Raw genomic sequence first — 25744 nt, forward strand, 5'->3', positions numbered from 1 at the left:
AGCCAGGCCCAGAGCCCACAGGGGCCGCCAAGGACAGAGCAGTGCAGCCGGGCGGGGACAAAGCCAGCAGCTGCCCCACACTCCACCCCACCCCAGCCGCCTCTGGGCCTCTGGCCTGGGAAGGAGGCGGGTGGCCTCAGGCCCGGCTGTCCACAAAAAGCCTTCCAGGTAAGGATCGTTCCAGCCCTGGTGCAGACGGGGAGCCTGGGCCCCCAGAGAGGATCCGCTGCTTCGCCGCGGCCCCTATGCTGGGCTGCTCCTGCCAGAGGGACGACGGACGGCCCCCACCGGCCCCATCCACAGCCTCAGAAGTGAGGGAACAGAAGTGTCGGGAGGGGAAGCCGCGGGAAATGCCCAGTCCGCACAGGGAGCCAGCCGACAGGGGGAGCACAGAAGCCCACCCTAGTGACAGTCGCACACGTGTCCCTCAGCAGGCCAGGAAGCCTGCTTCCTTCTGAAGCCACAGAGCGTACGGGCTTCCGCGTGGGTGGGCACAGCCTGCCCCCTCACTGACCAACCGGCTCTCACAAGCCCTCTACCGTGTGTCCCAGGACCAGGGCCAGGCGCTCTGATGGGGACCCGCGTGCGTGATGTGACCAGGCTGGCCGTCCACGCCGGCGAGAGGACGGGCCTCCAAGGGGAAGGGCTCTGACGTCCCAGAGCAAACGCTTGCCAACGTCACACCAGTCACCCGAAGTCCCCAGGGCCCGGGCCCACCTGGCGCTTTATCTATCACCCACGGGGGGCTCGGCAGGCACGAGCGCCCTGCTCCTCGGAGAAGCAGGGGGGCTGGAGAGACGCCGGCCACCTTCCTCCGGGTCAGGAGGCACTCCGAGGAGGCGCGAGAGCAACGGCCCTGGCAAACAGGCCTCAAACGGTTAAAGATGTAATGAAAAGAAGCCACGCCCTGGGGGGATGCTGCGCCAGGCTCTGCTGCCCATCCTCCAGTCTGGTGCCCTCCCAGGGTAGGCTGCGAGGCCCAGCCAGGGCACCCCCCGAGCCTCCCAGGCCTTTGGTGGCAGAGGAAAGGCAGCCGTTCCCGCGAGCGAGGGCTGGGTGCCTCTGCCCTCCCGGACCCAGGCTGGGAAAGGAACCCGGACAGCTGAGAAAGAGGGGCTACGGCCCAGCTTGCAAGGACACCTGTTAGCAGTCTCTCTGAAATACTTCGGCTTTGAGAGGGGAAAAGCTAATGAAATACTTGTTACAGTCAGAGAAAGCACAGGAATGTACTGTGCACAGCTGCGTGCTGTTTTCCTAAAGCTACAGAAAGGGCGAGATGGAGGTAAGCAATTCCTGAAGGGGAAGGGGCCCCAAAGGCGCCTCCGAGGAACCATCCTCAGGGCCCACCTGCTCCGCGCCTGCCTCACCTGAGACTGCAGGTGAGTCTCTGACGCTGTGAGGGGCCTCCTGGGCCCTCAGTGGAGGATGCGGGCACTGTGGGTCCATCCCACTCGCCCCGCAGACCTCAGACCTCGTTTTCCCATTTTAAAACCTCCCCCCTCCGCCCCAGGATTGCCTGTAAACGCCCAGACATCTTCCTGCCAGCAGACACCCGCCGGGGCTGCCCTTAAAGCCCCGACACTCCCCAAGTGCACACCCAGCCCTGAGCTCTGTTCTCTCCTTGCTCTTTTCTGAACAGCTTGCAGGCCCCACTCTCCAAACCTTCCCCCTCGATTTGCCTTCCCTCCCAGCTTGCTGAGCCTGCAGAGCAGCAGGCAGGAGCCAAGGATGGAGCCGGACAGGACAGGACACTGCCTGAACCTGCGGGCCCACCTGGGCCCGAAGCCCCGTACCCTGCACTTCACAGCTGCAGGAGTCCTCGCGGCCACGTGTAACCGGCAGCCTGTGCGCTCCGTCCTGGGCAACAGCCAAAGAGCACACTCGGAGCCTCCAGGACAGGTGCGGGGACTCCAACCAGGTCCCCAGCCACGGCTGACCCACAGCCCAGGCCGACCGAAGAGCTGCATCCCTTAGTCCTCGACATGCAGGCACCCCAGCCAAACTCTGGGATCATCACTCTTTTCCGAGAGCAGCTTATAATGGTGACCGTAAAGTAACCACTGGATCACATTTGCCGAGGACAGGCTAGGGCAGAAAAATTCTGGCATATCTGAAAACACGACCAGAATTCGACTGACAGTGGAGACTAGAAATAGACTGAATAAAACAGCAAATAGAACAAAACTAAAAACAACAAACAAAAAATTCCAAGGCTAGAGTGATGCCCCTGGAGGCAGGAAGAATTCCATAAAAACACGCTCCAAGGGCCTGCAGAGCTGGGTGGGGAAATTCCTTCCAAATCTGGAGTCCCGGACCAACCGTGGGAGGGAGAAGCTCTCCGTGGTCCCGCAGCCCAGGTGGGTCCCTGCTCAAAGCCCACGTGTGCCTCGGCTATCGTGCTTCTGTGATGGGACGTGGCTGGCCAGGCGCGGAGAAGATGCAGTCGGTCGGGGTTTCCACCAAACCCCCACGGAGATTTCGGGGGCTTTTCAGGGATCAGGGATCATTATCAGGGACCAGGACCAGCTATGAGGGAAAGGCAGCAAACGCCTCTCGCCTCCCCAAACCTAACAGTCACAGGCCAGGCCAGTCACGAGCAGTAGATCCCGCTGAATGAATGTCCCCCAGACGGCAGCTCACACCATCTGCATCTGGCAGCCTCCTGCGACTTCCTCAAGGCAGGTGACAGCCTTCACACCCACGGGGTGGGGCGGGGGGGGGGGGGGGCGGAGCAGAGGGCCAGCCAGAAAAGGAAACGTCGCTGGGTAGAGAAATCAAATTTTATATCTCTATCCCAAAAGCGGGCTTAAAGAAAACTTTGCATTCATGTACTGAAAGAATTGCAAAAACGAACATGACACTTAACTTCCAGATGATAAAGCAGGTACAGTGAAACCGCCCACACAGGAAGAGCCCCGGGGTGCCAGTGAACTGGCTGTAGTGGGGCCTGATGGCCCTGCCCCCATGCTGGATGACCCCTGCCCCCTCTAACCACCCCCCTAAAGAGCCACCTGGGGCTTCTCCCAAGACACGACAGTCGCGGAACAAGCAGAGGAAAATTCAATGTCAGACATCCTCCTGTGGACTTCACCTGTTCTCGATTTTTCTAAAAGTAGAAATCAGTACTGAAAACACACATGAGGAATTTTGTTTTTCTTTATCAACATGGCCAATCATTCAGTCTCTGGGAAGAGCAGCCCTGGGCGCAGATTACACAGGTGTTGAAACGTGGTCATTTTAAAGGATGATGTGAAGCAAGGACCGGGGTTGGGAGACATGGTTCTGGCCATCCGACAACGCAGTCACTTAGAAATGGGGATGTGACAAGCTGCACTGCCCTCACAGGGCCGAGGATCAAACACCCTGACGGCTGGACCACGTGGATGCACAAACGTGCCACAGAGGACAGAGTCCCACCTCTGCCACTCCTCAGAGTAGCTTTGCAAATGACCAACCACAGACAACATTCTTAAAAACTCCGGCCAGCGCGTCTCCTTCCTGACTGTCCTCTGTGGCTTGTCCGTGAGACCTGCTGATAGCAATAAGTCTTCAGGAAATGCCGAAATCGGGCACCGTGCCCCCCAGTTCGAAGATATCAGCCCATCTGACTACAAAGGAAAATACGTTGTGTTCTTCTTTTGCCCTCCTGACTTCACCTTTGTGTGCCCCACGGAGATCACTGCTTTCAGTGACGGCCAGAGGAACTTGAGAAACTCAACTGCCAAGTGACTGGTGCTTCTGTGGATTCTCACTTCTGTCACCTGGCATGGATCAACACGCCCAAGAAACAAGGAGGACTGGGACCCATGAACACTCCCTTGGTGTCAGGCCCCAAGCGCACCACTGCTCAGGACCACGGGGTCTTAAAGGCCGATGAAGGCATCTCATTCAGGGGCCTTTTTATTATTGATGATAAAGGTATCCTTCGGCAGATCACCATAAATGACCTTCCTGTTGGAGGAGACACTGAGACTAGTTCAGGCCTTCCAGTTTACTGACAAACATGGGGAAGTGTGCCCAGCTGGCTGGAAGCCTGGCAGCGATACCATCGAGCCTGATGTCCCGAAGAGCAAAGAATATTTCTCTAAGCAGAAGTGAGCGCTGGGCCATTTTAGGGCCAGGCTGCAGTAGGTGGCCATGAGAACAAAACCTCTTTTGTACTACTGTCATGCTTAAAACACAAGACCTTCCACTCAGCCCTGATGTGGTGTGGGACAGGACAGGCCTTTCCGGCAGGGGTTGGGGAGGCCAGCCTTTCTTCCTCTGGAGGGAATGGCCCGAGCAGTATTATGGGGCAGGCAAACTGATGTGTATAGTAGTAGGGTATCACTTTTGGTCTTTTGTAGTTTTATTAAACTTGAGCTGAGGAGAAAAAAAAAAAAAATCCAGCCAGAAAGCGAACAGCGTGGAGCGGTAGAGCACACAGAACCAGGAGCCGGGAAAGCGGGGATCAGGCCAGGCCCAGCCTCCCGCCCCTGAAGTGACGGGGCAGACCAGACCAGCCGAGCTGCCCACCCTCCCGTCCCCAGGCCCTCTTTCTGACAAGTGGCTCAATTCCCTGCCATCTCCGTGGTGTCACGGGCGGCCCCTGCCCCAGGTCAGCCACAGAGAGGCTAGAGTTCCGGCAAGAAGCCTAGCGGTGGACGTTTCTTTGGCCTGTGCGGCTTCCTGGGGACCGTGGAGTATGAAGGGCAGCCCTCACAACACGGCCCCCCTCCAAGGAAGGCAGCTTGCACACGTGTGACCCCCGGGCCAGAGTCTCCATTCTAACATGCTGTGACTCTGCTACCAGAAATACCCACTAATGGTAGGTGGCAATGCCACCCAGAGACTGGGGGGGGCAACCGACGGCTTCAGACCCACCCCACGGGGCAGGCCCAGCGATGGATTACAGTCCGATCAGTAGAATCTTCCAGCTTGAGCCATTTGGGAAAAAAGAAGAGCTACATGGGAAAATTTAGAATTCCCATGATTTCATGCTTAATTTAGGCCTGGCCGGTCTCTGTGGCGGCGCTAAGTGCTGGGCTGTCGCCATGTCCTGAGGAGCCCGCGGGAGAGCGGAAGCCAAAGGGGGGGCTGTGGACCCTGCAGCCAGAATCCTGGTTTCAGGCTCAGCAGCGACCTGACACTGTTCTCAAAAGGAGCTCAAGATGCTCGCCCAGAGGAAGCCCGCGCGGGTAAGGAACAGGTGCCTGCACGCTGTGTAAGTGCAAACCAAGGCCGTGAGAAGAAGGGGCAGTTGCTCACCTCGGCCCTTAAACCAGCAGGGCCGGGAGGTCACGTCCGACTCTCCCCACGCGGCCGTGCAGGAACGGGGCTCCCACGGCTTCGGGGAGTGACGGCTGATGTCCACGCGTCCTCACAGGCCCAGCCCAGGCCGTGCGGGGGGTGAACCAGAGCCCCAGAGACCAGAAGACGGGCGCACTGGGAAGGTGAGCTCTTCACGTGCCACCCACGTGCTGCGCCCTCTTCCCCGTCAGGTCCCTGGTCGCTGGAATGACCTGCCTCCACCTGCCGCCTCCCGGCACTGCCGCTACACCGGCTCTTTCTTGTCAGCTTAGACCCCGCTCCTCGGGACCGCGCGCCACTCTCTCAAGTCACCACCTTCCACGTGCGGCGGAGCCCCCCCCTCTGTTGGACAGCTTCCTGCTTATGCCCCGTTTGTCTGCTCCGCCCGCAAGCGCCGGGCCCTGCCCCTCTTCACCGCTGTGTCCTTGGCGCCGAGGACGCAGCCCGACCCCGGGAGCGCTGACGTGCGCTGAGTGAATGAACACAGAGGGAAAGAAAGGAGAACAGCACCCCCGCCTCCCCTACGCGGACACCGGGGCTCAGTCTCCCTCGGGGTCTCTGTCACTTGGGGCAGAACAGCTGCTCTGCTCAGCAAACACGCAAAACCAAACTACGTGGTTAAAAGTTCACGATGCCAGGCCCGAGGACAGGGACAGACAAGCGTGCACCGAGCACACCCCGAGGGGAGTGGAGGCCCCGAAGCCCCGCCAGCCTGGGCTCAGGAGCAGCAGCCTGGGCGGCGTGCGAGGCGAGGACGGACATCTCCTGTCTGGCCACAGGGACCTACAGCCTGCCTTTCCAGCGGTGACCGGAGGCCAGGGGACGCAGTGAGGACGGCCGCTACTCAGCGCTGCGTGACAGGGGTCCAGACACCTGCTTGCTCCCGGCTGTGCCAAGCTGGGTGTGGCTCTGAGGGTGCTTCTCAGCAGCCCCCCGAGGACAGCCAGGAGACAGCGTCCACGGCGGGGGAATAAGCCTACAGAAGCAACAAGGGCCCAGGGAGAACGCGCTGGGCAGGAGGTGCCTGACCACACGCACAACCTTTAAACACGGGCACCGGCTCCAGCTCCTCTCCTGTGTGGCTGGCATTTCCAAGCAAGGTCTCAGATGTGCTAACTCTCTGATACTAGCAGTCATCGTAAGAGAACAGGCTTAGAATAGAAACCGAAAATAGAAGAGGCTCTCTAAACAGAAACTGGAGAATCCTGACTGAGCCCTGGCTGTATGCCAGGCGCACCTACTCCCTGAACCTTGTAAGAATTCTACAGGGAGTAATTATTCTTCTTACCCTCATTCCATGGGTGAGGAAGTGGAGGCACAGAGAGGTTAAGTAACTGGCCTAAGCTACAGGCCAGCAACTGGTAGGACCAGGATCTGATCCCAGACCTCTGGCTTCTGGTCCCACCCTCTTAATCTCTATTCTTATTCTGTTTAGCTTCAGACAAATCCAACGCTCAAAGTCATGAGAACAATGAATTTTTACTCACTGAATCCGGAGGCCTAGAAGGGCCCCTCCTGTCTAGGTGCTGAAAAGGCCAAAAGATGGCAGAGAAGCAACTGTTTTCCTACCCCCTGTTCAGCTGGCCACAGGACATCCTGTCCAGATCACCAAACGAAGAGGGCAAGAGCAAAGATGCTGGAACTTGAAGGGGCCCAGCCCCTGCCCGCGTGCGGACGCTAGTTCTGAGCGGTGTGGTGCTGTCCTGGGATCGGACCCTGGTGTTCCCAGCTCCTTCCAGTGCAGCCTACAAAGAAGGGGGCCTTTAACGCTCTCCAAGAAAGCTTCACCCTGGGACATGTCAGGTCCCACAGACGGCAACACGACGAAATCCGGCAGGGTAGGAGCCTCAGGTACCAGAGACTCCAAAACGATTTAAAAATTAGCCCTTCTGGAGGAATTCCCTGGTGGCACAGTGGTTAGGAATCCACCTGCCAATGCAGGAGTCATGGGTTCGAGTCCTAGTGTGGGAAGATCCCACATGCCGCAGAGCAGCTAAGCCCATGCGCCACAACTACTGAGCCTGCGTGCCACAACTACTGAAGCCCGTGTGCCACAACTACTGAAGCCCGCACGCCTAGAGCCTGTGCTCTGCAATGAGAAGCCTGCACACCTCAACAAAGAGCAGCCCCCGCTCAACGCAACTAGAGAAACCCCACGCGCAGCAATGAAGACCCAACACAGCCAAAAATAAATAAATTTATTAAAAAAAAAATTAGCCCTTCAGAACTCACACCCTTAAGAAATGGTACCTCTTTGGCTACAACCGTGTCTTCTGCTAAATCAGCCACACGGGCTGTAACAACCCGAGAACGCGGATTATTCCTTTAAAACAGCCGCCATTTGAAACACCACCAGGAAAAACCGGGTCTCGGTGATGAAAGGTAAGCTTCCTCTTTTGGTTCAGAATAAAAGTGCAACTTCCCTCCTTCCCCTCTGCTGGAGACCTGCCCAGGGTGTTACTCTGCAACACTCACCAGGCTCTCAAATGTCACGGTCGGCCCAGAAAAGGCACACCCGCCCGAAGCTCTTCCTGCCGCTCCTCTGTCCTCTTAAGTGTTTGTGACATGCTGTTGGGCATATACAAAAGCAGAAGCACCAACCGCATGTGGGGCCCAGACGAGGCACTCCTGTCACCCAGGCCCCTTCCCCCTCCCCCACCCCAGCAAACAGCTCGGGTGCTGAGTTCCTCTGTCCCTTGCTTTTAAAAAAGAAAATGATCTTACCACACATGTACCACTGCCACAACCTGCTCCGGCGTCGACACTACGTGTCTGAGACTCGTCCACACGTGTGGCTGCGGGTCTGGGGCGGCTCATCCGCGTCCCTGCTGTATGGCAGCTGCCTGTGCTCACGTGTAACAGTCTCCCCACTCACGCTCCTGTCCGTGGACACCTAGACCGAGCTCACCTTTTCGCCATCGTGAACAGTGCTGGTGTGCGCATGTGTCCCCTGGGACTCGTGCACCCAGTGTTCTAGACCACGTTCCTGGGATTAGAACTACTCCACAGGGTGTACGAGTGTCCTCTGAACTGTGTTTTGAAAATGCTTTTGCTCTTATAACATCATTTCATCATCACAGCACAAAGAGAGATGAACAGTTTAGCTGATACTAGATTCAACAAGCACTTTTCACACACTCGATGCTTAAAGAATGGTGCTCACAGGGAAACACACACACGACGCGGCTCCTCGTCTGGGTTGGGACACCCACGCAACCAAGGCAGAGGCGCGGGAGGATGGGGGGACCACAGGGCATGAGGGAGGCGGTGATGAGGCGCGGGGACGTCTGCGGGCCTCGCTCGGCGCGCTAAGGAATCCGGACCTGCCGACCTCGGTCACTCACCTTCCAGATTCCTGCCAAACCCTCCAAGTAACAGTAATAATGGTTAACACTCACAGGGCGTCTCCAATGTGCCAGGTGCTTGCTTAGGAATTCTCTCCAAGCTGCACCATTGTTTGCTTAATATTTTTCTTCAAATCAATTTGCTTTTTTTTGGTCATGCCTTACAGCTTGTGGGATCTTAGCTCCCGGACCAGGGATCGAACCCAGGCCCTCGGCAGTGAAAGTGCTGGGTCCTAACCACTGGACTGCCAGGGAAGTCCCTAAATCAATTTCCTTTTAAACTCAAATACCTGCATTAAGTAATAACGTACATGAAATCAGGTATCACTGTTACGGCATTTGGGGGAGGGGTTGTTTTTCTACTGTTTTGGTTTTATATTTCTATTTGTTTTTATAGATATAAAATTCACCATTTTAAAGTGTACAATTCACACTCAATTTAGCACCCTCACTGTGTTGGATAACCGTGGCCGTGGTGGGCGTTCTCATCCCTCCAAGGAGACCCTGCATGTCGGCAGTCACCACCCACTCCTTCCACCCGGCCCCCGGCAGGCGACCAGCAGCCTGCTTTCTGTCTCTGTGGACTCACCTATTCTGGACATTTCACATACATGAAATCACACAGTATGTGGCCCTTTCACTTAGCGTATATATATATATATATATTTTTTTTTTTTTTTCCCGATATGCGGGCCTCTCACTATTGTGGCCTCTCCCGTTGCGGAGCACAGGCTCCGGACGCGCAGGCTCAGCGGCCATGGCTCACGGGCCCAGCCTCTCCGCGGCATGTGGGATCTTCCCGGACTGGGGCACGAGCCCGTGTGCCCTGCATCGGCAGGTGGACTCTCAACCACTGCGCCACCAGGGAAGCCCCATCACTTAGCATATTTTCAAGGTTCATTTACACTGCACTATCCATCAGTACTTCATTCTTTTTTATGGAGGAGTAATTTTCCATCGTATGGATAGACCACATTTTATTTACCCACTTGTCAGCTGGAGGACACCTGGGTTGTTTCCATTTCTTGGCCGTTATGTATAACGCTGCTGTGAACTTTGCGTACAAGTTTTTGTGTGGACGCGTGTGTTCAGTTCTCCCGGGCAGATACCAAGGAGCAGGGCTGCTGGGTCACGTGGTAGCTCTCTGTTTAACTTTCTGAGGAACCGCCAAAGGCACCATGGCATTTTATAGATAAAAAACTATTAAGATGAGTAATGTTCAACTGCTACCACTTAAAATTATTTTAAGATACACTGCTGCAGTCAAAGCTACTGGAGTGGGTTTGCGTGTCCGGGGGCAGAGAGGTGGCGCCGCGGAGGCGGGGCTTCTGCAGTACTGATGGAGCCGCAGCAGGCGGTCGGCGGGGCGGGGGCGGCAGCACAGGACGCCCACAGCAGAGGCCGGCGGGTATGGCAGGGACACAGAGGCACCTTTAACAGGATGTCAAGGTGCGGAGGGTGAGCCGGTTTCAGGAGAAGGTAAGAGGCAGAGCAAGCAGTTTCATTTCAGAGGAACGTAGCTGGAGGTGCTGGCAGGACAGGCACAGAGGATGGAGACGGCCAAGGAGCAGCTAGTGCTGAGGGCTGGGCGGGGCGCTGGAGGAGCCCAGGAGAGCAGGGATGAGGGCGCAAGTCAGAGGAGGTGAGTGGCCATCAGTGAAGTCCAAGAAGGGCCAGGAGCGGGGCAGAGACACAGGAGAACCATCCAGTGCAGGGGAGGCGAGAGCTGAGGGTCTCAGGGAGCGGTGCTAACTGACAGGGACGCAGGGAGTCCAGAGGATGTGGCAAGAAGCCAGCCTCAGGCTGGGAGAGCTGCACGCGTCCTAGTTACGCCGACCAACAGCTCAGACACCCTTGTGTGGGAGCGCACGGCCCGCCCAGGCCTGCTGCGTGGAGGCCCAGGCCCCCGTGGCAGGACACTGAGCCCGGCGCCACCACCTCCCCTCCCTGAGCGCCCCTCGCCCGCGCGGCCGGCTTCCGGCCCTCCCCCGCCTCTCCCTCCTTCCTCCCCCAGACCTCTGGACTGCGGGCTCTCGGGGGACAGAGGCCCCGACTGTCTGCACACTTGGCTGCCTCACAGGGCCTGGCGCGGAGCCGGGCACACATCTGCTGCGGGAAGGAACGACTCGACCCCACCTGCTCACACGCCGCCCCCGATCTCAGCAGCTCTCCCCACCCTCACCTGATGCCCAAGTCCAGGACCCACAGACGTCTTGCGGAGCAGGACACACGTCCTACGATACTGCTGCAGTTTAAAAACAACAGCTGGTCGGAGCGGAAAGATGGCTGGCCCCAGCGTCACGGGTGGTCACCTCCTCCGGGAAGCGCAGTGGAGGCCTTCGAGGCCCCACAGATGACGACCTGAAAAAGCTGCGCGGACAGAGGTGGAACCCTCCGCCCCTCCTACGGGTCCGCAGCGCGCCTCTGCCGGACCCTCCTTGGCCCCGCGGTCCCCCGTCACACCCTCCAGGAGAGGCCAAGGTCAGGCAAGGCGGCACCGAGTCCGTTTCACACTAAGTGAACAAGCAGAAACAAACCGCGGTTTCCATACCGTATGATTTTTTCAAATTCTTAAAAGATGAGAAGTACACTGCTAAATGTCAAAACACAAAAGCCAAAAAGAAACTAAAGTTGTTATTTTCCTTTCGGTTTTATCTCCATTAGCCAAATGCTTTTGTTCAAACAATGTTTACATTGCCTTTGTGCTACTTTGTTTAGAAAAATAATAATAAAGGGTGCGCTTCCAGCACTGACGACGGCGCATACGCAGGTCTGTCCAGAAAACACTGCATTTTAGGGGAGAGTTGTCTACTTGCCCCAGAATACTCACTGGCCACCAGCCTCCTCCTCCCTCAGCCAGCCTGGGGTCACTAGGGGGAGGGCAGGGCGGTCCTTCGGCACATCCGTGCTTCCCAGCGAGGATGGACCAAGACCCGGGGAGGCCGGGCCCATGCACTCAGTGACCACAGGCTCCACTGCTGCTGGCCAAACTCACCAAGGTGACAGCTGCCTTTCATAACAGCCCACTGTGTGCCACATCCCGCAAAGGAGGCATTTTACAGGCGAGAAGAGAGGGTGGGTGAGCTCTGCGCTGCCCCTGCTGAGCCCCAGCGCCTGCCGGGAAAGCTCAGGGAGCCCGGTCCTCAGCCCGGGAGCCTAACGTTCCTTCCATGAGGCTGCCCTTGTCCTCTCCAAGACCACCACACACTTCTAAGCTGCTCCTTGCAAGACTCAAGGTCTCTCCACCAACCAGCTTTCAAGGAGGACCCATCAGTGGCAGGTAACTCTCACCCTGAAGCTCCGCCTTGCTAGTGACCCCTCCAGACAGGATCCTTCCCCTGGGCCCCCGGATGCCCGCTCCGCCCCTCTGCAGTCATTAGTTCTGTGCATCAAACATTTCTAGTCCACGGCTTCCAGGGCCTGGGCAGAACTGCATTCCCCACCCCCCTTCTGGGTCAGCCAGGGCCCTGGCCAGTAAAATGTGGCAGAAGTGACGTGTGTCGCTTTGTGTCCAGCACTTTAGAGGCCAGTGTGCAGTTCTCCACGTTCCTTCCCCAGCGTGGGGGTGGTGCAGGCCTGTGTCTCTACCCAAGAGAAAGGACACGGTGCCCACAGAGCTCACAGCAGCATCGCTCGTAACAGCCAGAAAGTGGAAAAAGCTTCCCTTCAACAGATGAATGGGTAACTAGAATAATAAAACGTGGTATATCCATACAGCAGAACAGCATTCAGCCTGAACACGTAAGGAGGTGCAGGCACCTGCTTCCACACAGTGAACTGTGAAAACACGCCGAGGGAAGCACACACACAAGGCCACACACTGCTCCATTTCTACAAGTCGTCCAGAACAGGCAAGTCCAGAGACAGAAAGCAGACCGACAGCGGCCAGAGGCTGGGGGACGAGGGGGAAGGGGGTGACTGCTTAACGGGTGCGGGGTTTCTTTTGGGGGTGATGAAATATTCTAAAGTAAGATTACACGGATGGCTGCACAACGCTAAAAGCTTTTGCACTATATATTTCAAATGAGTGAACCTTATTGTGTGGTACTAAATCACCTATCCATAAGGCTGTGAATAACAACCAAAAAAAAAACAATGGCCTTCCATCAGCCTGCTCCACGAATGATGACAGTGACCACACACCCTGGACACGCAGCCTCTGCACAGATGCAAACACATCCACACCACTGTATGCTCATGCTGAAAACCTGTCTGTGGCCAATTAACTTAAAGTCCTGGAAGGAAGCCAAGGTCACGGTTCTGTCCCAATAGGACCAGACTCCATCCCAAAGCCACAGTCTGAATCTTTAAGAGGAGATGGGGGGAGGGGTACTTAAAAGAATCTGGCTAGATTAGAATAATTCCTAGCCTGAAAAAATATTTACATGGACTTCCCTGGTGGTCCAGTGGTAAAGAACCCGCGCGCCACAACTACAGAGCCCACGTGCCCTGGAGCCTGTGTGCCACAACCAGAGAAGAGAAAAACCTGCACGCCACAGCTAGAGAGAAGCCCAAGTGCCCCAACAAAGAGGCTGCGCGCCGCAATGAAAGACCCTGCATGCCGCAACTAAGACCCAACGCAGCCAAAAATAAATAATAAAATTTAAAAAAATATTTACAGCTCATTACACAACGAACCAACCTTCCAAAAATATAAAGAACTCACAGAAATTGAGAAGTAAGCAACCAATAACTCAAGAGAAAAATGGGACAAGAACTGTCCACAAAAAAATGTAAGTGGTCCCTAAGCATATGAAATGATCAGCTCACGTTTCAGAAAAATGCAAATTAAAGCTACCTCGAGGGCTTCCCTGGCGGCGCAGGGGTTAAGAATCCACCTGCCAATGCAGGGGACACAGGTTCGAGCCCTGGTCCGGGAAGATCCCACATGCTGCAGAGCAACTAAGCTCATGTCCCACAACTACTAAGCCTGTGCTCTAGAGCCCGCGAGCCACAACTACTGAGTCCACGGGCCACAACTACTGAAACCGGAGTGCCTAGAGCCTGTGCTCTGCAACAAGAGAAACCACCGCAATGAGAAGCCCACGCACCACAACGAAGAGTAGCCCCCGCTCGCTGCAACTAGAGAAAGCCTGCGCACAGCAACAAAGACCCAATGCAGCCAAAAATAAATACATCAAAATAAATAAATCAAAGAAAAAAAAAGAAAAGTACATTGAGATACTCTTTACATCCGTCAGGTTGGCAAAAATCCAAAGGTTTGATTCTACCTTCTGCTGGTGAGGCTGAGGGGGAAACGGGCTGGTGGGAGGGCAGGGTGTGATAACCCCTGTGGACGGCTTTGGCAAAATCTATCAAAATGACAAACTGTGTATTACCCTTGGACCCAGCACTGTCCCTGGGGAATGCTACCTGCAGATCCACCTGCTTACGTGGGGAAGGACACGTAGGTAAGATCGATACTCTCAGGAATGTTATGTAACAGCACGTGAGGAACAGCTGGAAGCTGCCGTACAGGGGATGGGATTTAAAACAGTACAGGAGGGCTTCCCTGGTGGCGCAGTGGTTGAGAGTCCACCTGCTAATGCAGGGGACACGGGTTTGTGCCCCGGTCCGGGAAGATCCCACATGCCGCGGAGCGGCTGGGCCCGTGAGCCATGGCCGCTGAGCCCGCGCGTCCGGAGCCTGTGCTCCGCAACGGGAGAGGCCACAGCAGTGAGAGGCCCACGTAACGCAAAAAAACCCCAAAAAAACAGTACAGGAGGAGAGCATCACAGCACTACGCTCACAGAGAGGACATGGCTCTCCAAGTAGTGACACGGAAAGTCTCTAGGCTACGCTGCAAGCAAAAAAGCAAGGGGTAGAATGTGTGCAGGGTGCTATCTTTGATTTAACAAAAAGGGAGAAATAAGAATATAAATTTGCTTTTGCTTTATTTGCATAAAGAACACTGGAAGGCTATTCAGATACTAAAAGGGGTTGCTATTAGGGAGAAGGGGGTGGGGCGGGGGAGGTCAGAGGTAAAGGGTGGGATTGCTCAGAATGTACTTTAACACCTTCTCAGTGCAGAACTATGTGGATGTATCGCCTATTCAAAAGCTCATATATTTAAGAAAAATAAGCCCCATCCTCATTTGGCCAACAGGTCCCTTGGCCAGTGCTGGGACAGCACCAGCGCAGGCATCCGCCAGGGCTGCATCCTCCCCCGTGAGCTGTCAGCGCTCCACCGCCAGCCGGGGCAGCTGGAGGCCGCACGGGCTCGCGTCTCCCCCTTCGCACCCTCAGCATCCACAAGCCCACCTGACCCGCTCCCCCCGCCCCGTCTGGCTGGTTGGAGTGGCCCTTCTCCCCACCCTCCCCAGCGTGGCCCAGTCTGGCCTCACCCACCACCAGGTGCGGCACCTGTGTCCTCCGCGCCACCAGATGCAGCCCCTGGCTGCAGAGTGCCCGCGTGGACACAGGTGGATGGCGCCCCGGGCAGGAGCCTCCGGGCCAGGCAGGGGCGGCGTGCGGGTGGAGCCCGCTCCCAGCAGGACAGCTGTGACCACAGCCCGCAAGCACAGAGAGGGGCACTCAGGGTCGGCCCTGGAGGCCAGCGACAGAACTGCACCCTCCCATGGGGCCCTCCCTCGGCCTCAGTGAAACTGAGAGAGACACAGAGCTGCGGGGAGAAGGAGGGCCCTCAGAGGATGACAGCACTGGTCTGGGAACTTCCCTCTGAAGCGACCTGATGCTCAGAAGACGCCAGATCAAGGGGTGCCGTGCTCCTTCCACATCACCTCCGGCGAGGAGAGACACCTCAGGGTGCCCAACGCCAGATTACATTCTATGAGCCTCTCGGGGCAGTTTCTTCTTTTAAATCTCATTTCTGAGAGCTTGATTCAGAAGCAGTGTGCTAAAGAAGTGGGTTTTTTTTAAAAGAAGACAGTATTTGCTTCCCTCTTCCTAGTTTGAAACCAATTTTCTTTTTCTTCCCTTGCAGAGGCCTTTAAATTTCTACTGCAAAGATTTCTTCACCATCCACCGGCTGGCAGAGCAATGCAGCACTCAAATCGACGCACACCTCCCTGTGACAAGCGCACCAGGCCTCCCCCCGCCCGGCGCTGTGCTGGCCCTCACGCGGCAGGCCCGCCGCCCTCCCAGGACGGGCGGCCTCGGGGGCAGGCTGACATCTCCTTCCTGTGGTGACTCTGTGACCAGCCAGGCGGGCAGGGAAGCGGGGACCTCTCCCCAGCGCGGCAGAGCTGCTCACAGGGCCTCTGGCTGGGCACCAGCTGCGTCCATGCCAAGGGCCCCAGAGGGCGCTCACTCGGCACTGACTTGTCCTGGGTCACCCTGAAGTGACCCGTGGACACACAGCCTGGGCTGGAGCAGGGGGAGCCCATGAGCCTCGGGCAAACACATTCCTGAGGAACTGGCCTGTTTTCTCCCCTGGAGACTCCCCAAAGGAGATGCATGAGCAGGTTCATTCAGAAACACCAGAACCACGGCGGCCCGGAAGTTGCTCTCAAAGACACAGCACCCTGGCATTCCGGGCCTGGGAGGCCCTGGAGGTCACACAGTCCCACTCTCTGGTCTACGTCATAAAGGGGAACCTGGGCCCAGAGAGCAGCAGGTGACTGCCCAGGGGGCCGCCGGCCTACACGCCCCATCCCTCCCTCCCTCCCCATCAGGGTGCCCTCTTCGCCCCAACATCCGACTGCTGAATAAGCCCCTCGTTCCCCACAGCCTCTCCTCCCGCCCTCCAGACCCCACCACCCACAGCAAGGGAGGAGGGGACAAACCACAGGGGGCAGCTGGCCTCTTCCCAGCATGGCCATTCGAGGGTAAGCTCTGTGCCACCCCGTGACGGTCACACAGGCCACAGAGACCCCTGGGCACTAAACAAACAGCGACTCAGAGAAAATAAACCAAAATATTAATAGCGATCACAGTGACAAGGCTAGTTCTAGTTTGGTCCTTCCTACTCATACGAACTTTCCAAATTTTATTCCATGACCATTAAAACAGGCGTCCTAAACATTCCCCCTGAGACTTGGTACAGAAGAGACACCCCACTTGGAAATCCTATATTGGAAATCCTATATTGTATCATCTATTTCGGTAGAGCTCACTTTAGTCTTTGGAAACTACTGATAATCAGATGGTAAAGAGGAAAAAAAGTTACCAAGATTTTTGTTCAAAGTTAAAAGAACTAAATGAAAAAAACCTGGGATTTTCTGGAGGGAGGGGGAAGAAATAATAAAAGGTTTGGTTTGGTTTGTTTAAAGAAACATTTGTTTCTCTTCCTTCAAATGTTAAAACCTACTAACATCTTGCAGTTAGGTTAGATAGTGATTTCTTGTACTACTTACTTTATTCTTTTCTTCTGCCAATAAAGTATATTTTTTAAATCAAGAACGAATGTATTTTCTTTCATAATTTCTTGTTTCTCTTTAAAGCAGGAACAGTGCCCCTCTAACGCACAGATGGGATCAGATTAGTTGCGAAGACCATGTTCTAAATGCTCTCCTTATACACCGGGTCTTTTCTAGAACTACATTCTATAGCAAATGGTATTAAGCATGACTGGGTCCCACGCACGGGCTTGTGTCCTGAATGGCCCGTAGACGTTGTCACAAAGCCGTGCTCCCACCAGTCAGGCCCAAGGTCCTCAAAGCAAGATCTCCAGTCGCTCATCCCCAGCCTGTCCAGGAGCTGAGGCTTCTGCAGCGCTGGCCGAGGAGAGCTTCCCCCTGGTTCCACGGGCAAGAGAACGACATAATCCACTTGACTCGGCTTCTCTGAGCTCAGACCACCACCTCTGGGTCGGCTCTCCTCCCCGACTCCATCCTTTTTGTCTATTTATCCTGCCTTGTTGCTAAAAAGATGTGAAACGGACAACAGCGGTGGCCCCCAAGCCCAGCCACATGCTTGAATCTCTGGGGAGCTTTGGAAACACACTCATGCTCAGGCCCCATCCAGCACAGTTAAAACAGAAGGCGGTGCGGATCCAGCATTTGAGAATTACTGGCTGAGAGAAAGCCAGGGAACATAGTGAAAGTGAGTAAATGAAGAAACCCAGGCAATAGGGAAATAGAAGGGGAGGAAAAGAAAGCTGGGCCGGAAGGCAAGGTCAGAACCCAAAGTGCAGAGACCACACCAGAGCTGGGACAGATGACTGGCTCTGCGCTGAGCTTCCTGGTGGACAGAGCAAAAGTGATTCACACTGCCCACAAGACAGAAAGAAACCAGATTCACAGGAGAAGCTTCTCCTTGTCCTGGGACCTGAGATGAACACCTCCCTCACGTCCTCCAAAAGCAGACACACAGCATGAAGGAGATGAAGGCGTGCTCCCAACACCAGGACTGGAACCACCTATGAAGCGGCCAAGGGTCCCTCTGCCCCCAACACAGCAGCCCTTGACCCACACTCAGCAGCTGGGCTGCCCACTGACTGCTCGCCGGAAATAACCTCCTACCAGGAATCAGCGCCCACATATACACCATGCTACCGAATCACTGCATTGTGCAGCCTACTGCCAGGTACGTAACCAGCCATCCTGAGCTCAGCACGTGGTCACGAAGACGCAAGGGCACCGACTCTGACCATCTCACTGAGGAACATGAGGAAAGGCGCCGACCCCCGTGCCAGTGGCTCTCGTGAGAACACCCAGTCTGTCCCCGTCACTCGGGGGGCAAGTCCCACGCCTGCCCAGCACTCCCCTCACCGCCGTGCTCAGAGAGGCCACCGTCCACCCCCAGACCCGCGGCTGTGGCCACTCAGGTCGGGAGGGGCAGGGCCTGTCCTCGGACGGCAGCCTTCTGAGCGGGCCTCGAGGCCACCGGAAGCAGAAGTCGGCCACGCGGGCCTGGGCGCCCCGAGCACGACGCTGTGTGCGGTGCGCTTCCCCGATCCGTGTGTCACGCTCAGCAGTGAGCTCCTTTAAATGTGTGTGTTAAAATCAATGAAGTCAAGAGTAAGTCACCCTCCTGCCCACTCATAGATGCCATTTTCTTTTTGATCCACACACCACATCACCACATTTCAAATTAAGTACTGACAAGCTAACTATTCACAACTGCCAAAGGTGGAAACAAACCAAGCGTCCATCGACAGATGAACAGATAAACAAATCGTGGTCTATCCACACGATGGAATATCATCCAGCCATAAAAAGTAGATCAGGGGCTTCCCTGGTGGCGCAGTGGTTGAGAGTCCGCCTGCCGATGCAGGGGACACGGGTTCGTGCCCCGGTCCGGGAAGATCCCACATGCCGCGGAGCAACTAGGCCCGTAAGCCACAACTACTGAGCCTGCGCGTCTGGAGCCTGTGCTCCGCAACAAGAGAGGCCGCGATAGTGAGAGGCCCGCGCACAGCGATGCAGAGTGGCCCCCGATCGACACAACTAGAGAAAGCCCTCGCATAGAAACCAAGACCCAACACAGCAAAAATAAATTAATTAATTAATAAACTCCTACCCCCAACATCTAAAAAAAAGGAAAAGGGAAACCTCAAAAAAAAAAAAAAAATTCAACCCACATCCAGATTTTGTATAAATATGATCGTTATTCTACAACCAAAAAAAACAGCTTCAAACTCACAGGGTATGAACATCAGAATTAGGACTGCTGGTGGTCAGTCCTCACATAAAAATAAGTTTCCAAAGAGTCCACATCTGTGAGCGATACACATTGAGGCACTTATCAATGAAGTCAAGTCTGGGATTTGCTTTGAAATAATCTGGGGGCGGCGGAGAGGGGGAAGAGCCTACTTACAACAGTCAAAGCTGAGTGATGGGGGTTCACTGAACTATTCTATTTTTGTAAGTTGGAAATCCTCCATAACAATAAGGCTTGCTTTGTTTTCAAGCAAATTTCCAAAGATCTCTGACCTGCTGGATCATATTCTGTGTAGACAAAAGAACTAGATGCCCCTAAGCTGTCAAACCCCAGGGGCTCAACCCAGCACCCTCCACCTGGGCCCCACAGCACGGGGTCACCTGGGGGCAGGCCTGGCCACAAGAGGCCACACAAAGGGCTCCCCGAAAACAACCAGAGCCCCAGGTCAGACCACCGAGCAGCAGCACACAGAGGCGTCCGTTCTGGTCCTTCACACTGCCACCCAACATGCCATCTGGGCCCCGAAATGCCTGCCCCAATTCAGCTGTCAGCTGGGGTCCAGGCGACGCCTGCAAACACGGGGAGCTTCCACTGAAATGCCTTTGCCAGAGCCCCAGCACCTCGCAGCACTGCGGACAGAGCTCGCCTCCAGGCCAGGGCCCGAGTAGCAGGATGCTGCCAGACCTCCCTCCCGAGACGCAGGAGGAGGTCGATACTTGTCTCTCTTTCTCCTTCTTCTAGAACTAGGTCTGCAGGAGAGGCAAGGCAGGTATCTCCCTCCACCTCATCCCGCATCATATTCCCAGTGTCTAGGAAAGCACGTGGCACATGGCAGATGTTCAACTAAATGCTGCTGTGTCGTCCTGACTCGATGGATACGGCTCTGAAGGTGCACTGGAAAGACCTGCTTTTCACAAATGCTGATGCAAGAGATAGGATGGAAGGCACCAGGATGTATCAGCGTTGGGCGCCAGAAAAGCAGGGTACAGGAGATGAGGAGTTATGGTACAAACAATACCACCTAAAATAGCACCAGAGATGCTCTGGAATGTAGAGCCTGGGGGTGGGGGTGGGGGTGGGGGTGGAGAGGACGGAGGGGGGTGTGCCGGGCAGAGGAGGGTGCGGGACAGGGTATGGAGGTGGGGGAGGGGAGTCTCGCAGGGACAAGGAAGAGGACACGGCAGAGGGAGGTAGGAAGCTCCACCACCCTGAGCACGGGCCTGCCATGACGGGACTCTGTGTGAGGCCTTGGGTCCCCAGAGCAGGGCCCAGGCAATGAAGGGAGACGAGTGGGCACGACGGGAGGGGTGGGGGCTGCAAAGAGCTGGCGCTCGCAACCCCATCCAGAGATGGCGCCGACCCTGGCACTGACCCAGTGTTGCCAGGCAACAGTGCAGGCCCTCGGCTGCCAAGTGTTCTGATTTGTCAGTGAAGCCGCAAGTCTGGACTGCTATGTAAGATCTCCTGATTTTCACGTTAGCATCGGGGTAGACAGAATAATGGCCTCCCAAGATGCCCAATCTTGATCCCAGTTACATGGCAAACGGGAGTTACAGGAGCAGATGCGATTAAGGTTTCTAATCAGCTGACCTTAAAACAGGGGGAGGATCCTGGATGATCCGGGGGCACAGTGTAACCACAAGGGACCTTAAAGTACAAGTGGGAGGCAGAAGAGCCCGTGTCAGAGGGACGTGGTGTGAGAGGGACAGGACTGGCTGCCGCTGGCTTTGAAGAGAGAAGGGACCACGAGGCACAGACGGCCTAGGGAGCTGGAAAAGGCGGGGGAACAGGGCTCCCCTAGAGCCTCCAGAAGCAGCTAGCCCTGCCTACACCGTGACTTTAGCTCCCTAAGAGCCGTGTGGACTTCTGACGCATACAACCGTGTTGCCTTAAGCCACTGCGTGTGTGGTAGTTTGTTACAGCAGCCATAGGAAACCAATACAGCAACCAAGTTAATTTTTACCAAGAGGCACAGTACGACCCAGACGGAAAGCATCGGTGGGCTGCATGGAGCCCAGGGCACACGGGGAGGGCTGAGGGCCGGGCCGTCCCTGGGTACCCAGCACCAAGCCTCTCACATGCACCCCAAGGTACGGCCGGGGTCCCTCACCTTGACAATCTGGTCACAAAGGTGTCCAGGGGTTTCTGGAAAACAGAGCTGCTTGGCTGTCAGGAGGCCTTTGCCCAGGGGACCTGCTCACCACGCGTGAGGGCGCTGCCTCGGCCGTCCCCCCGCCCCCCGCCCTGGGACCTGAGGAACCAGCCTCCAGTACAGGTGGGGTGGCTGAGAACCCTCTCCAACCCCACCTGCTGCGGCAAAAGAAAGGAGTGTGGATGTTTCGGGTACCCGGCCCGCCCCGGCACCACAGCAATGACATCATCTTCGCTTGTCTCAAACCACAGAGGACCTCCTCTCATAGGAGCCTTTTCAGCTCCCCAGGCGCGGACAGCAGAGCTGCTCTGAGCACCCACGGCCCGGCCGCTCACTGCCAAGACTGTGTGAGAAGCACGGCGGGCTCCCAGCCCACTCCCGCCGCCGGGGGCCCCCTGTCCCCCAGAACGCCCGCTCTTCTTTCAGGACTCTACTTATGTACCATTTCCTCTCTGACACCCAGGTGCATTCTCAGTGTCTGCACCACTTTCTAAGCGTCTCTCTCGGGGCTGACGCTACTTGTCCCACGTCAGGAGCCACTCTCTGCGGACCATCAGCTACATGAAGGCAGGAACTTACTTTGTTTTTAAATTGAAGTATAGTTGATTTACAGTATCATGTTAGTTTCAGGTGGACAGCACAGTGATTCAGGTGTGTGTGTGTGTGTGTGTGTATGTACTTTTTCAGATTATTTTCCCTTATAGGTTATTACAATATATTGAGTATAGTTCCCTGTGCTACAGAGTAGGTCCTTGTTAGTTATTTATTTTATATATAGTCGTGTGTATATGTTAATCCCAAACTCCTAATTTATCCCTCCCAGGTACTTACATCTTGTATGTATTCCCAACGTATAGTGCATAACATATATGTGTTCAATAAACATTGAATAAAGACTGAATGAACTGGACTGTAAACTAATCTTTTCTGGAAATACCATAAATGATGATATTGTGGTATGTGTTAAATACACCAGGTAAAACCTCACTTCTGATCTTTAATCAATAAAGTGAATCTACCTGAATTAGGAGCCTTAAATTACAACTATCTTTACTGCAGTTACTTTAAAGAAATGTAGTTTTACATTTCACAAGTAGTGTCTGTTGCAGTCACTACAATCAGGGGTGCAGGAAGGAACCTGGCCCCCAGGCTGGACAGGCAGCTAAGGACCGGTGGCGCCTGCTCCACAGACGTGGCTAAGAGCCAGGCTCATGGAGGCCACCAGACTGGTGGGCCACCGTCTCTTCTGCCCTCACCTTGCTGGCACTCTGCTAACCCAGCCCCGCCTTCCCAAGGTGGCTCAAAGGCAAACCTGGTCATCCTGCCCCTCCTCCTCTGGCACATTCCACCTAACCTGCCCCCTGCCCTCCCCTGCCCTCTGCGGCAGCGCAACAGTAGCTCAGGGCCCCAGCACCCCACACACACCTCACGACTACAAAGGCCTCCTGCTCTCTCTGGCTCCAGCCTCCTCCCACCTCCTAACCCCTGACACTCCCAGAAGCTCCCTGAGCACACAGTTCAGCCTCTCAGCCCACACAAAGCATCTGAATCAGCTGAAGCGCTTCTAACAAACCACTGGCTCCCACTCCGCGGTCTGGGGTGGGGCCGCATCACAGGCATTCTGAAAAAGCTTTCCAGGCCATGCGATCTGCAGGTGCGGCCAAGGATACGACCCCGCAGGCTTGCGAGGCGTCGCAGCCACCTTCCCGGCCGGCAGGAAGGCCCCGAGGTCCTTGCCTCCCCCACTCGCTCTGACACACACCCTGGGGCTGGCTCCGCGGCTGGGGCCCATGCAGCCCCAGGAAGCCAGCCTGGCCAGGCCCTCACCCACGGGAGCTATGCCACGCAGCAGGCCCCGCCAGAGGCCCCCTCACTCGGGTCCCTACTGCCGCAGCCCCCAGTCCCAAGGCCGCGGCCTCATCACAGCCAGTGGCCGCCTGGCCACCTCGGTGCTCGCTGCTCTCAGCAGGCATCGGCCCAGCAGAGCTGCTTCCGGAGCCTGCACCGCCCCCCCCCGCCCCCCCCCCCAGGCACCCACCCACGCCCGCGCCCTCTGCCGCCTTCTCCTGGACGCAGCTCCCTGTCCTGCCAGGTCCAGCTTTAATCCTACCTTCTCCCTGACTCTTCCAGACTTTTCTCCATTCCTGACTTCCTGACCAAGAATCAAAACCACAACTCAACAAACCACCAACTTCTGTGTCACTGACGTTAACTGTCTTCTCAGTTAGACTGAGCTCCTGCTGGCGAGAGCCATGGCGCCTCTCGAACACCCAGCACTCTGACCCTAGAGACTACGTGCCGCATAACCCCAAGGCTGACGCTGATCTCAAATGTCAGCCCTACCGTCAAGGAACTGCCCTTGATTTGAGGCCCATACTTCTACATCAACCAACTGCCTCTCATAAAGTGGCCCAAAAATTATTTCTCTGACCATCCATTTCCCAAATTTTTGGATCCAAAGTACACTCATTATACCCCATGACAGCTCTGGGTATCAAACGGGCACTCAGGGCTTCCCAGGTGGTGCAGTGGTTGAGAGTCTGCCTGCCGATGCAGGGGACGCAGGTTCGTGCCCCGGTCCGGGAGGATCCCGCGTGCCGCAGAGCGGCTGGGCCCATGAGCCATGGCCTCTGAGCCTGCGCGTCCGGAGCCTGTGCTCCGCAATGGGAGAGGCCACAATAGTGAGAGGCCCGCGTACCGCAAAAAACAAAACAAAACGAAAAAACCGGGTACTCAGGGAGGACGTACTTTCAAATAAAAATGTGACTTCTCAGCCCGTCAGTATTCCTTTATTGCCATGACTTTGGGGGAGGGGGACACAGAGAAGCGGACAGACTCTGGATAGCAACTTTTCAGTCTCATGATTTAGTCACCTCAGAGTCTTAAAAAGGTTACAGAACAACAAATTCGAGTCCAAACCTCCCGGGCCTCCCAAGAGGGCAGGGCACGTACTGACACATAGCTGTCTATCACCCCTTGCTTGGGAGCTGCAGGCAATCTTCAAACCTTGGGAAAGTGAGCACACCCCAGCCTCCTCACCCTTGGTATGACCAGAAAAATGACCCATTTGCTAGAAGTCACACATGAACTGCCTGCTGAGGAAGGAGATGCTTCACGTTTTTACTTACACGTGACGTTTTAAAACTACCGAGTTCTTCAGCATGAATCTGATCACATATTACCAGACCATTCTTTAGTCCTAAATTCCCACGTGTCATGTTTACAGAACAAATGTGCAGAGCTTCACGATTACAGAGCAAAAAGCAAGAGCCCCTTCTCTCAAAGAGCGATTTGGGCAATGATTTTAACACGGCTCTGCAGACACAGAAACCCTTACCAGCCACAAAGACTTCCTCCCGCAAGCCCAGCTGGGGCTCCCCCAGGGCCGTGCTCTACACACCCAGGCAGCTTCGGGTCTTAGAACTGACTTCGGCGGCCCTGGGCAGGGAGGGGAGGTGTTGCCATAGAAACAGCTTCCTGCGCTCCAAGCTCAGGCACGCATGGAACTGAATTCAGGTCCTGCCGGGCACTGGGTGGGTGCATGTGAACAAGTCCGACCCCTCCGAGCCCCAGCTCTGCTCTCCTGCGAAATGCCTGCGGGTTTGCCGTAAGCGTACAGTGAGGTAGTGGGAGCACCTAACACGGCTGCGGGCCGAGGCCATGGAAATAGTGTGGTTTTCAATCTGACACTGGCGGCAGCAAATGCCAGCTGGGGCGCTGGCTGGCTGTGTGGCCTGAGGCAGGCTGCTGAGCCTCTCTGAGACCTAGTTTTTGCACAGGCAAAAAGAGCAGTGGTGACAGGTCTTGGAGGATCACAATGAAAATTAACTACTGGGCATAAAAGGAGTCACACAGGGCCTGGCACAAAGGAGACACTCAAAGACCATCAGGGCTCACACACACCCACGTGTTTGGTTTTGATGGACAAGCTGATAATTACCTACTGGAGGAAAATAATTTTTTTTCCAAACTCTAAACACCAAAGAATATGAAATCACTCGGAATTGTTGGAGGGAGGAGTGACTTCCATTAACACCAGTGGCCGCCCCAGTGGCCCCGTGGGAGTCTGCTCCGTGCCCAACGCCACACCCCCTGCCCTTTCCCAGCTGCATTTCTAAAGGGCCTTGACAGTGAACATCTCGCTTGATGTGTGGGAATGAAGAACCAGCTTCTCAAACAGGATCCTGGATTTACTGCCTCTTTGAAAGGCACTGACATCTTACGTTCCCTTCATGAAGGAAAACATCCCAACTAACCCACAGGGTCACGACGCCTGTGACCACAGCCCAATTACAATCACATAAGAACAAGTGAAAACATCGCTTTGAGAAAACCAAATTCCCTTCGCAAGGGTCGTGCCATCATCTGAGCGATATACAGAAGCACCTGGGGGGCA

General features: G+C 55.6%; 1 protein-coding gene and 1 pseudogene across 2 annotated transcripts in view; one reads left to right on the plus strand and one right to left on the minus strand.

Annotated features, from left to right (window-relative positions):
• EPN2 (epsin 2) overlaps positions 1 to 25744 on the minus strand; it is a gene marked incomplete at its 3' end in the record, with an annotated part of 65822 nt that overhangs the window by 35274 nt on the left and 4804 nt on the right. The gene's annotated exons all lie outside the window — the stretch shown is intronic.
• Positions 1729 to 4541, plus strand: LOC309976162 (peroxiredoxin-1-like; annotated as a pseudogene). The gene is made up of 2 exons: positions 1729 to 1899; positions 3586 to 4541. The product of its transcript is annotated as a peroxiredoxin-1-like (transcript).

This window comes from Leucopleurus acutus (assembly GCF_964270905.1).
Source record: "Leucopleurus acutus genome assembly, chromosome: 19".
In the NCBI taxonomy this organism is placed as follows: Eukaryota; Metazoa; Chordata; class Mammalia; order Artiodactyla; family Delphinidae; genus Leucopleurus; species Leucopleurus acutus.